We start from the raw sequence: 13,858 nt of genomic DNA, 5'->3' as shown, positions 1-13,858 counted from the left end.
GTATCCTGTTTCGTGCCACTTTTCGCAAATCATCCTAAATTATTGCAACTGTTCGAAAATAACCTTTTGAATTTTTCTATTGAACCTATTTGAACCTTCCCTATTACAATCTTGTATATATAAATGTGCACTTCTTAACAGATGTAATACCGTGTTAGATGCAAAATATTGAAAAACTATATTTTATATTCGATAAGATTTACTGAAGAATTGAAGCTAAAATTAGAAAATTGATATTTTTTCCTACAGATAAAATCTGTCGAACCATAATCCACAAATATTGAAATTAGTTAGTTAGTAGCACACACAGGTGACGAATTATTTTAATCGAACACAAAATAACGTAATTGAATTCTGAAATCTATTTTACCGGACATTCCTCCGACATGTATTTCGTATCATCGACAGAAACAAAATTATTGCGTTTTCACCGTGGAAACGTGGCACATTGCTTGACTAATTGGTTTGCTTTTCCACTCGTAGTGCATGTTTAAGCGCACGAACGAAAGGCAAACAGGCAAACTGCGGAAACGTTATTTCAACAGCAATAACTCGAACGAGTTTGCCGATCGTTTTTAAACGCCCCGCCATAACCTGGCGCGTGTGGAAGCTCTTCCGATAACCAGAATCGTGGATTATAATTCGAACAAATCGCTTTCGATCTGTTTTTCCTGGAACTTGAAGTTAACTCGCTCGTAAACGGATTATAAACGCTCTAACGAGCTGCAACTTCCCGGTTCAATTCGAACTTTTCCGACGATAGCGTTGTTCTTTCACTCAGCCAGTTAAACGCATCTGAAAAGGAAACTTCCACGTCCTTTTGCTGACGCAATTAAAAAGTTAAATAAAAATTGTGCAGTACAATGAAAGTCTCGTTTCATTCAGATTCTAATCTTTTTCAAACTGATACAAGCAGTACAAACTGGCAAACACCTACACTGGTTCACGAAAGTATTTGAACAGTTATCATGGAAAGCTTTCATATCTCCATTTACGATTTTATCCGATGGTTAAATGACGAAGGAAAATTCAAGTCACACGTTTCGTTCAAGAATCTTGTTTTGTTTCCGACTTAGTGCCCGGAGACGCTTTATTTCGTGTTATTTCAAAAGAAAAAGGGATGTACGAAGTGAAGAATAACAAGACACCTTTGTGGAAATCCAAGCCCGAAAGAACGCGAGTCAAACAACAAGAGATCCTCAAAAATGACGAGTGCAATCTGATATCGGACGTCTAGGGAGGATAACCGTAGGTATTGATTGACACGTTCGAATCACTGGGAAAGTAGCGTCATTAATCCGCAGCACGATTCCATTTCCTCTCTCCTTCAGGAGCTTTTCCTCGTTCCATCGTCCTGTCCTTTTTCTCCCTCAATCATCCCTTCAACTATCTTCTATCTCGCCTTCGTTTTACATGAACGTTGCTGACAGAAGCACAGAGCGTTCTTTTTTCTTTCAAGTTATCTCGTTACCGTCTGACACGGCGGTAATCGTACTCCTGCACGTTTGTACGTGTCTACGGGAAGCACTCTTTCGATTTGCGTAGTCCGCGGAGAACGCGATCGACATTTCTATCAACTTTCGCGAAACACTGGCGGAATGCGTCTAAAACGAAGAGAAAGCTTCTTTATAGATTTAAACTGATTTAAAGTCGGATAAAGTTTGATATAGCCCGATGAAAAATTTAAATTAACTGGTGTTTGATAATTTGTGAATATCGTAGTATATTTACATTTCAAGGAATCTTTGTTACATTTAATTTATTGAATAAGACTCTTATAGTCATATTTTTCCTACTCTTATAGTCATAACTTCGTTCTGTTGACGATCGATTCAACTTTATGAGTACAATTTTATTACGTCAGAATATAGAAATGATAAAAGTGTTAAATTAGAAAATATGAAGGGTTTATTTAAGTGTATATACCACGTTAAGCTGTTGACTTCAGGTACTTACTTCAAACCTCCTCGACTTTTTAATATTTTCTTGTAAACTCTTTTACTGCAGACTCTCGTTTTGCCACGTATTGCTCCCTCTTACGAAAATTCGCCCTCATATTTAACCAGTCCGGGAGAGCTTATTTGAAATCTCGCAAGTGAACACGTTACGTCTAAAATTCCTGTCCTTCGACCATCGTACTCGGACTTCGTTTAAAAATTCTTGTTCTTGCACGAATTAATATCAAAGGAAGACAGTATTTTCCTTCATGCATTCTGTGCATAGAAATTTAATCCTAAAGGAACAAAAAAATTCTGCAACTAAATAATGAAATGTTTAATTAAGCTATAGACGAAGCATTAATCGAATGAAACATCCAATACTCTTTGACGTTGTACTACTTCGTCAAAAACAAAATTAAATTTTGCACGATTCGTCGAACGAATTATCGATCGTAGAAGCTATTTGAACGCTGAATGATTAATCACTGAATGCTACGTTAAGCTTAAGATTGAATTAAAGATCTTGAGATCAAACTGAACGTGATTCAAGATCCAAGTACGGCATAGCAATACGCGTTAACGAGAGATCAAAGTTCACGTACTTTACAGTTCGATAGTTAGCAATTGTGATTCTTCGAAACTAATTTAAAGCTATTGCTCAGTTCCCATTTCCCCTAAAGTCTAAGGTATTCTTAGAAGATTGTGAATAGCAGTGAGACCGTGAGAGTGCCAATGAAGATCCTTCGAACGGTTCCCTCGATTTTACTTAAGTGCAACTATGCAATGCTACCTTTCGGAAATTAGAATCCCTGTAATCTCTGTTTGAAATCTTGCACTCCGTGAAAGTGTGGTAACGTGAATACTATCGAAGAGAGAAAAGAAATTGCAAGTCTGAAACCTTTTCTTCCTAATTGATTCGAAGCTTTTCCGATCATAAGAATGGAGCTAAAAGAAACTTCGAAACAAGGGTATGCAAATACATGATTCATCTTCTTTCAACTATTCTTATTAATAATCAATAATTTCTAACTAATAATTTCTAATCAGAATTAATCACGATATTTTTCTTCACGAGCAAACAATGGTATCTGATCAAAGGAAATAAAGTCACGTATCTTTCACCCTTAAATACATAATTCTCTCGAAAGTCCCTATAAAAATTTCATTGTGTACTAAACTTCTCTTACAGTTTCTTACTTAAATACATACACAAATATATCTTGCAAGAAAATAAAAAAAAAAAAAATTATGCCATCGATATACCTATATTCTCATAATACTTTAATCTGCACGAAATAGGTTTATCGGTGACGTTCACAAAATTGAACCATCCCGCGAGTAATACGCGTGCTGGATACAAAGAGGATAAACGGTAACGATCGGGCAATCATAATTACGAAGCAATCGAACCTCGAATATAACAGGCGTAACCACGATGAGCGTTTTTCTTTTTTTTATCTAACTAAATCAGTGTACGAGCATGCTTCCAGCCGAGGCTTCAATTTACGAAGATTGGAAATACAGCCGGGAGAAACGAAAATCGTGTATCCAAGGGGGTGTGGAAGTAAGAGGAGGTGTAGGGGAGAAAAACGCAATCCGGACGAAAGGCTGGAGCGCTCGCGTCTCGTCCCGATGAGATAGAATCTAAATTGCGTTCCGGTAAAAGGGAAACGGTCCATGTCCTGCATCCAGCGTCGTCGTCATATTTATCTAGCTCCCGCGACGCTGCTCCATACCCGTGGGCTTAGGCAAATTCCGTATATCGGTTTAGGTAGTTGCGGGACGGCGAAGAGACCAGCCACCGAGGTAATTGAAACGTAGCCATCCCATATAGCTCTATTTTCCTCGAGCTGCTAACTGTGAACGAGTGTCTCACTATACATCGACGCACACGCCAAGTACCGATCGACAAACAGATTATGGCTTCGCAATTTAGTCAGAATGTAAAATTGTATGTATAATTAATTATTTTATATCAAGGATCAAGAGTTAACGATTAAAATTTTAAGAGCTGCGGTCTTCTTAGAATATGATAGTAGGAATTTTAATTGAGTTTCGTGGTATCGTGTATTTGTTTCGATTAAGAATTAAAGCTTGATGATAAAAGAAGCGAGAAGAGAAAGAGAAAATACCAGAGAATAAAAATTGGAAGAATATAGTTATATTTTTTGATTTACTTATATTATAGTTAATAATAAATGGTAGGATTTATTTCCGAATTAAAAATTATGTTAAAATTCGTGAGACACGAGAAAGCTACGCATTGCAGCTCAATTCTGTACCTCGTTTGTCTATCTTCGAATCAGTGTGTAGTAATCAGACGCAGTAGTATAACTAAATGATTGGATCGACCAATTCCGTCTTACGACTATATGAAAGAAATTTCATTTCCTTTTAACAGAAAGAAATGTTTCTTTCTTTGCTGAGTTGTTATTCAACACAAAATCTAATTATTTATGAATCAAGCACAACTACTTTCAATTTTTAGAGACGAAAATTCGTCAACTTTCGCAATATATCAATTAGACAACCGTGTTAGTATTCCAGTGCCCTGTTTCTAATACTGTGGCGGTTATTGGCCATGACAGGAAGAATTTTCGCACGAAGAAACATCAATGGTTACGAGTCGAATTCGGAGCAAAGTTCTAGCGAGAACGGTGTCGACAGGACGTTCATCAGAACGGACGAACACAGGAATTCACGGCATCCTCAGACCAATTCCCAGTTGTTCCGGAGAATGCCGCAAGCCTTCGTGCTATCGCTAAGTTATGACATCTATAATACCAGTTGGTATTTCATTGTAATCATTTATGAAACGGCCATTCCATTCCTTCTTTCGCAATTAGCCCACGAAGAGCTTTTTTCGCGCAAGCTTCCAAGCTGTTGTGAAATCCATTCTCGTGTCTCTATCTCGTGTCTCGTAATATCCTTCGTAATTATTATTATTAAATTATCGTAGTCGTCCATAGAAACAAATGATTATTTTATAAATATTTCATAAGAGGTCCAATTATAATTTTTCTGTTATATTTCAAACATTAGTGCAATGAGAATATTAGCTTAATAAACATTTGAATTTCCATAGTTAGTTAGTTATCTTAAAACAGACTCATTCATTATTGAGAACACCTATTTTCATCCAGGCTAATACAATTAAATGTACATAAATCGACGTCCCTGGTATATCGTTAGAAACGAGCGTAACCATAAGTTTACGACTCCGCGAAATTCGAAAACAACGAATCGCGTTGAGTAGCAAAGATATCTTTCAACATAAATGATCTCCTCGTATTTTTTATTTCCCACGATATTAATATACAGTACAAGAATCTCTTTATGAAACGTCAAATTAAAAAAAAAAAAACACTTTCTTTATGAAGTACAAGAAATTATACGGATCGACTTCATAAATTTATTATCCTGAGTCTATTTCAATAAGGAATATCAGCAATTTTCCAGGTCATTACACCGACTACCTCATTCTGTGCAAAGCGTTTCGCCGTAGCGCATTCCTTTTCCATCGCTTATAGTTCCATTCAATAGTAGACGTTTTACGATGCGATGTCGACGATGCGATGGTACCTAAAAGGAAATATCGATTTCGGGCAGCGCGAACACGAGATCATGAGAGAAGCAAAGCGAGGAACGAGCCGTTACCGTTACGACTGAAAGTAAGGTCATACAGGAAATGCAAATGAAGGCCATGTGCAGCGTGAATGTTTGCCGTCTGCGAGGACTAGGAAACTTATTCTACCCATCGTTCTCTGACCATCACTGGTAGTAGTGGCCATCTCGCTTCGATTTAACTTGCAATCTACATAAACACAAACACATCCACGACACCGTGTCACAGTCATTTAGAGCACACAAATTGAATCCCTTTCATTTCACGCTTCAACGAAGTGATTTTGCCCGCCTACATACATTTTCTCTTTATCCTTCCATCGTCGATATTTTCATGTTACACTGTGTCACTATTAAACAGTAAAATTTGAAGAGTATTTACATTAAGAATATATCATGCGATTTGAAAGACAGATAAAAGAATGATGATGCGAGTTATATATATAATTTGCTGTTTTGTTTATTGAATTTATTATAGATTTTGAGCAGAATTAATAATATTTAAACGAAGTTAAGAATATTAAGAGTATTATCTGGAGAATCCGGATGCTGTATGTTGATTAAGATTTTACAGACTCATAAGTTAATTGCATAGTAAATATAGATGTATTTATGAAATTATTTAACGTGATAACTGTATTTTATTATTAAACTGTTATGTATAATCAGAAATATTATTTATCGGAATATGTTGCTTATGTATAAATATGTTTCAATTTGATGGCAATTTAAAGTTCCAAATGAAATCTGGACATTTTATATTAGAAAATGTCCGTCAGCGTTAATTATAAACGATAATTAAAAAGTATTGTATAATATACCTTTATTTTTCTTTTATAATTGTGCGACCGTGTCAAGAATGAAATTCTAATTATTAAAAGAATTTTTAACATCTAATGATGATATAAGAGCATATTTCTTTTAAAATATTTTTAAAATATTTATGTATAATATAATACTTTATTTAAAATTAAACAACAGAAATCTATGATAAAAATACTGTTTGCTAATTTTATAATGATAAACCAATATGGTTTTCGTGGTTTGGCAACTTATAATTTTATACATTTTATATCTATGTTCCATCGTCTCTAATTAATTAGCCAATTAAGGAAATTTAGCAAAAGGTTTCGTAAGGTAGTTTTAATGACTGCATTTTCTTTCGTTGACATGAAGATAATTGCCGTGTTCATTATTAGAAAAGACAGAGTAAAGCGGACCGATGAAAAATAGATGAGTGCCATTGTTGCTTTGACGTCCTGTTCGTGAAATGAAAGAGAATAGAGGAAAATTATGCCGTCATTATGCTGCTCTTTAAGTCGTTCCTTCTAACATTCCGTTATCTGATAATGTTGCTGTTGGAAAAAACGTGTAAAACGAGTAGCGGATCTTTTTACAAAGAGTAGTTCAATAAAGAATATTTAAATTGCAAGATTTATTTTAATAAAATGCTCTAATATGAATATTTTAATACGCAAATGGGAGAGTATGATAAACATTCTTCTTTAAATAAAATTATTTCAAAGATCTTCCACTACCAAGAAGAAATATTTCGTAAAGGACCAGATAATACCAGATTATACGGAATATTTGGTTGTTTTATTTTGTTTTTAAAAGCACGAACGTTTTGTACAAGGAAATATTGATAACCTTGCGTATTTACCTTCATCGATGCTCTATAAATCTCTCGATAATATCTCCTTCGTTTTGCTATTATTGACGCAAACAATTATAAACTTTTGCAATTACGAGCTTATCACTGAGGCCCCAATGCGTGAGATTCTCATTTACAAGCATCGTTAGGATGTCAGCAACTTCAAACTCACTACCGACGATTAGTAAGATTCGATCTATCGCCGTAAAATTACATTTTATAATAAACTGCAATATAGTTTCAAAGTAAAGTAATTATAAAATAATGACAAAACGATAGAAAGTAAGGTAACGGAGTAACTACAGTAGCTCACAAAAGTATTTGAACAGCAATATATTCATGAAAGGTCTCTGTTCGAATACTTTCACGATACACTCTACGTGACGCAGCGAAATTCATATCGCGCCAACTTGGAGCAGTCAATTGATTTTGGCCATTAAACCGATCCTCCATCTGGAGTGAAACTTTTTACTCGGAAATCTGCCAGGAAAGGAAATTATAAACGCGACGGACGGTATCTTAGCCAAGCGAATTAAAGTTAAAAAATTGATTAAAAGGAGCATTGTTTGTTCGTTTCTCTAAATGAGCCGGTGCTAGCCGTCTCTTCCTTTACCGCGCCGCTTGTCATCACACTCCTCGTCGAAAAATTTAACCAGCTCCTGGCAGATCTTTATTTTCTCTTCCCCTTGATGAAAATACGAAGATTCATACATCTATGAAACCTCGCGTGATCTCGCGTAATCGTTTGTTTGCTAGCGCGATATTGCGAACCGAGTGGGTTGAAATCACGCGGACACCCTCGACGGTTCGCTGGAAAACGAAGATCCAAATACGCTTGCACCAGTGTAGTGTGAGGCAATGCGCAAGAAGGTTTAATAGAAATGGCGCGATCCAGAAATAGATTAAGAATCGAAAGAAAAGCACTCTGAGTCTTTCATTTTATTTATCTGAAATGTTAAGCTGAGATTGAATTTTTTTATATATTCCACATTGGATTTTTTAATAACTGGTAAAGATGAAAAATGAATGAAAATGAATGAAAAATACCATCGTATTAGCAACAAATAATTTTTAAGATATAATGTGCCCAATGAAAGAATTCAATTTTCATTCACTTGAGATTCTACTTGAGAATATAAACCAAACATATTTAACAATCTATGATCAATGTTAGACACCAATTAGTGTGTGTGCAAGATCTAACACAATGTTAACGAAACTCTATAGAGATACATATTTTGGCTTCATCATCGAGTTTCATATTTCACATCCAACATTCTCTATCTCGAGTTTCAAACGTTTTCATAACTAGCCTCAAGCAACGACCATCACATTCCTATTCCAATACTTTTGATCCAAAAAAAGAAAGAAGTACAAAGCGTTCTCTGTGCAAACTGAAAATATTTTTGTAACTTGTGCAAAGTGATTACTTCGCAGTTCACTTCTCTATTCCACCGCAAACCACTTCAAACAGCGTGTTCTCGAAAATTGACTGAGCCGAAAACAAATTTGCAAGAAGATTAGTCCGAGGTCAGCCGCAAGGAAGCTTTGTGACTGATAGAATTCGCGAGAGCGATTTTTACTGAGACAGAGTCTCTCCATGAGCTGTCTACGGAGTCAGAAAAGCCTACTTTCTTCTCTTGCATACGTTTGAACCTGTGTGCAGGCTCGCATTTCCTTTGATGCGAACCCTCATGGCCCTAATCTAAAGTATGATGCGGTGGCCGGCTGTGGAGAGTACATTGGACTTGCCAGAAGGGAAGGATATCGTAAAAGCTTCACGGCGTTCACGGTTCGCCAGTACCGAGTTTGAATGTTCCTAGCGGAAGTTAATCGTTTATCACGCGAACTGTGAACGATCCGCGGCGCCCTTTGTACCCGGCAAACATTCCAAACATATTTGATTTTGCAACGGGCCACATATCTGCGCCTATCCAATCGATTGTGTTCCCAGGTAGAACGAAGACGATAAAGGGAATAAGTAACTGGGTCAACGTCTCTTTACCGTGGAAAGCTCCTTTGATTAGCGAAGTTGAGCCGCACGCTGGTCATTCGTGGCGCTTGGTTAGCTGATTATGTTGCCAGCATAAACGATGGAAGAAAAACAGATCGTTGAAAAAATATTAATATTGCGGTGATACTTGCCAAGGATAACTTTGAATGAAAAATACATATACCCAATTATTTTTCTATATTATATTAAAGTATTCGAATACTCGTAGATATTTTTTATGTATATATTACGTATTATACGAAACATTTTGGAATTTCAATAGCGCTGTAATAAGACTGGATTATATTCCGCAGAGATTACAAAAGTATTTAAAGCGTCATTTATCCATGATATTAATAAATCTCAATATTCAGTGAGTTTTAGCAATCAAAACTGATAAATATCAAGAAAGAAACAAAGAGTGTAACAAAATAAAGTCTCGTACGCTTCGTGGCTGAAAAGCCCGCAAAATTGGCAGTGACAAATGGAAAGCATTTCGTGGGAGCGATGTCTCGATTATCGGTAAAAAGAAACCAAATATCGAGCTTCCGGGCTATAAGGTATGAAGGAAGAGTGGCGAAGAATGAGATTCAAATAAGATGTCAACGGTATCGTCGTTGATTCAATTTATTCGCGAAGGGGTAGCAGAGGACAATATCGACGAAGGGATCGAGAAAGAAACGCGAGAGAGGAGAATTTGATTAAACGGGAACCCATGATGGGACTTTGATAAAGGTTGTTAATTGCATAAGGGTTACTGATTTCATAACGATGTAATTAACAGGGGGTCGAGGGGGGGAGATCGTCTGTGGTTTCGTTTCGCAGCCATGTCGAGAACGCTCCACGGTTCTTCGTCCTCTTTCAGCCGATACTTTCGCGATTTTCATTATCCGATGCAACTACAGCGCCGAGTTATCAACTCGAGCGGCAATACTTAATCAAGAGGCTCTCGGCGTGTTTAAATATGCAAACGACCGAGGTGCACGTCGTACCTAGAATAATTGAAAGTATCCGCAACGACCTAACGATACGAGCGGATTTTTCAACGAGCAGATCTCGAAATAAAGTTTTAAAACGCGAGGTCATTAGTTTCAACGAAACTTCTTGGATCTCCTTCCATTAGAACGTCATTAACGGTTTCTTTGGATCGCAAAGAAAATGCAATCAAGACTGTTTTTCAATTATCACATTCTTCTGGTGAATTTGAAATTCTTTTTAGATTTTCTTAACGAAGAAATATTTCTTACTCTTTTTTCAAACTTTTTCACTGGGTCGAGTATCGTATTTTTTCTGTCTTCAAAGGAACGCTGTAAATGGAGTTCGGATTTTTTGCTCTATCGTTCCGCGATATTGCCGGAAGATTACATCGCCAACGTCACTCCCGTTATCGTAATTTATCCGAAGACGTATTGAGATTAAAATCGTTGAGGAAAAACAGGCCACGTTGATATCTTCCTTTGGATTCATGCTATGGAAAAATGTAAGGTGGCCATGAAAAATGGATAGTTGCGAAGGATAAACACGGCGTAGCGAAATATTTTGTTTCCGATATCGTCTTTTTCACTGGGATGTCTCAAAGATAATAGACAATGAAAATATGATCCCACGAGGATTAAAATAATGTAGATATAAAATTGGAAAATTGAGATTCCTTTTTATTCGTTCGGGTGTCAGAACTGAATCTAAAATACCAGTTTCACTGCAAAGTATAAAAATATAGGAGATATAAGAGACGTTGAACTCGCAACGACATTCAGTGGGGTATCAATTAAATGTTTAAATAAATTAATTCGATAAAATATTATTAACTCCTTATATTAAAATGAACGGAACAAGTACGAAATTTTGCAAATAGTTTCTAGGACATCATGTTTAAAATTAAATTGTAATATCACGCTTTTCTCTCAAAACCGTCTATGTTTTACTGATCCATTTTCTTCGAGTTGACCTAATTCCAGTAAACCATTTCAATGCACACGAAGGATCGTGATATAAAACCATATTACATTTACAATATACCATTCACAAAATGGATAGATACTACACGAATTTGATATGAAAGGCCAATAAATCGATCTTACGATCAGAAGAATATACGAATGTAAAAAGAGGCGCTGAAGTGACGTCCATCAAACATGGTAATGTTCGAAAGAATAGCGCTCTTTGGTGTCGCAATCAGCTTTAAAAGCCGTACACGGCTGGTAGCTTTTAGCGTGACACGGTTGTTGAAAAGTGGGTGCCAGTCCCGCAAGTACAGTTTAATGCACCAAGCGAAATGGACGAAGTCCCAGAGACGAAATTGAACGATCCCATGGAAAACATGATTGCGCGAGATCAGCTGGCATCCTCGTGACATATTTTCGCAATATTCATTAAAGCTTGAGATGACAATTCTAGGAGAAGAGGGGAAGAATTTTTCTGTCATGACTGATGAATTGCAGAAGAAAATGCGCGATGAAGAAATATTGTTCTTCTATATATTTTATTTCTATTACAAATTCATCAAAATGTTGATTATTAATTTTCTATTATTGTGTATATTCCATATATGTAAAAAGAAATATATATAAAATTTCAAGACCTTATATTCATTAACAGTACATATTTCCATATATATATATATGGGATATGGAATATATGGAATATATATATATTGAAATATGTATTGTTAATGAATATATATTTAAATTTTCTATAAATGCATAAATATCCACAGTCGACTTATGAGCAACAAACTTATTTAATAGTGGTTAAATTTTCGTCGACATTAATAATACATACATAGTTGAATCAGTATATCAACACAAATGGTAGAACAACAACACCATCGGTCGATCAAAGGAGAGAAACGTTCTTGTAATAATAACAAGCGTAGCGAGACGAGAGCTGTAGTCTAAATTCTGTCGTGCGATAAGAAAGGTGTGTTAACACAAAGCCGCTGCTACAGGAGAAGCTTGGTTCAATCTTCCCAATAAGTAAGCGTTAAATTTATAGTAATATTACATATATTTGACGGTTTGTTCTGCGTTTTCTCCCTTGTTGTTTTCTGAAAAAATTAATGCAAATTTGACGTGCAAAAATTTACTCGAATCCACGGAGGGAGGGCATCGAAACCGTCAAAGAATTTAATTTCATCGAAGCACGTGTAATCGTCTTCGATCGGACGATATTACCGATTCGCGCTGAATTCGGTGTTACACGAACAACGTCTCGTTTCGGTTATATTTCATCGTTTACGTGCCCTGATGCGCAATACACTGTCTTCGAAACGCGGTGTTGTAACGACATCGTTGGGGAAACAATGCCACTGCACTATTACGGAAAGACATTCATTGAATAAATTCGATATCCAAGGTAATATCTTTTACTCGCTACGAATTCTACGCGATGTGTATCTTAGTAGTTTTCAACATCCCCTCTTATTTTCTGCCGAAGACTGTTGGAAACGTATTTTTCACGATTTTAAGCGACGTCAAGAAATTCATGTTCGAAAATAGAATATTCTGTTAAATAATTGATCGTTTTATAAGGTTCATGGAAATGTAAGAATATCGAAATTATTTCAACGTCGGTGATATTATTATTGAATAACGTTTATTATATTTATTAAAGATAGAAATGGTTTCGTCATACAACCTATAAATAAACGGTAAAGACAGGAACGGTAGTTTGCCTGAACTGAAATTTCTTTCTTTTTACAAATTGACGGGGAAAAACGAAATGCCAATTTAAAAACTCGATTACACGACTATCTATATATACCATCCATATTCCTTATAGAGTACGGAGATGAGTGCTGCGAAGTATTGAACGTAATTTATGATGTAAATTTCTGTGTGCATTTTATACCGGGCCGCAGTACTTTCATTACTTTTGAATTCTTTGATTGAAAATTAAAAAGAAGAGAAGCTGTACGTTCTCTCACCTTCTTTTTTTTTAAATAGCTATTAAAACACTATATTTTAATTAGTCTGTGTACAGCAAATTTATTACCGAAGAACAGAAGTATTCCAATAATCTTTGGGAATATTCCTACTTAATATCTTGTGGTTCTACCTATGAAACTAATTAACTGAAACGTTGAGTACTGAAAAGTAGAGACATAAAGCTTTGCTGTAAGATGTTAAAACTGCTATTTAAAAGTCAATCAAGCAAACCTGCGCCAAACAACGTGTCAAGACTATGTCATTCGTTTTTAATTAACCGGCATCATACACGCTACAAAGATTGTCACGTTACTAAAGCTAGAAATTTTTCCCAAAGTTCACTTTACTTAAAATTCGCTTTTTATTCATCACAGTTTCTCAACTTAGATTCAATTCATCGTAATTATTCAGGAAGAGGATCGATTTACTTACGGCACGAGATGGTTTATCCTCGCATCGGTATCGATAGAATTGTCACGAATCCCCAAAGAGGCCAAACCTCGAATGTTCTACACAAAACGTCTTTCCCTCGGGGATTAACTCGAGTTGCGGCGCCCCTTTAATTCCATGCACGTACGAAAAACCACCCTATCGCGTTATCCGATATACATAGGATACCCTTAAACTCTCGTTCGGCGAAACTTCGGAAATTCCAAGCCGGTGAAATTTCCACCGCATTTTCGGGATTTCAACGGTGTCGGCGGTCGCTGGATGCTTTTCA

The 13,858-nt window shown here is 36.1% G+C and overlaps 1 protein-coding gene across 18 annotated transcripts in view; it reads left to right on the top strand.

Moving 5' to 3' along the window:
• The window catches only part of LOC126915820 (neurobeachin), a 413,960-nt gene that overhangs the window by 294,154 nt on the left and 105,948 nt on the right, over positions 1-13,858 (top strand). The window lies entirely within an intron of this gene.

The sequence above is a fragment of the Bombus affinis genome, chromosome 4 (genome assembly GCF_024516045.1).
Source record: "Bombus affinis isolate iyBomAffi1 chromosome 4, iyBomAffi1.2, whole genome shotgun sequence".
Classification (NCBI taxonomy): Eukaryota; Metazoa; Arthropoda; class Insecta; order Hymenoptera; family Apidae; genus Bombus; species Bombus affinis.
Note: the sequence above shows the minus strand (reverse complement) of the source record. Positions and strands in the feature narration are given on the sequence as shown.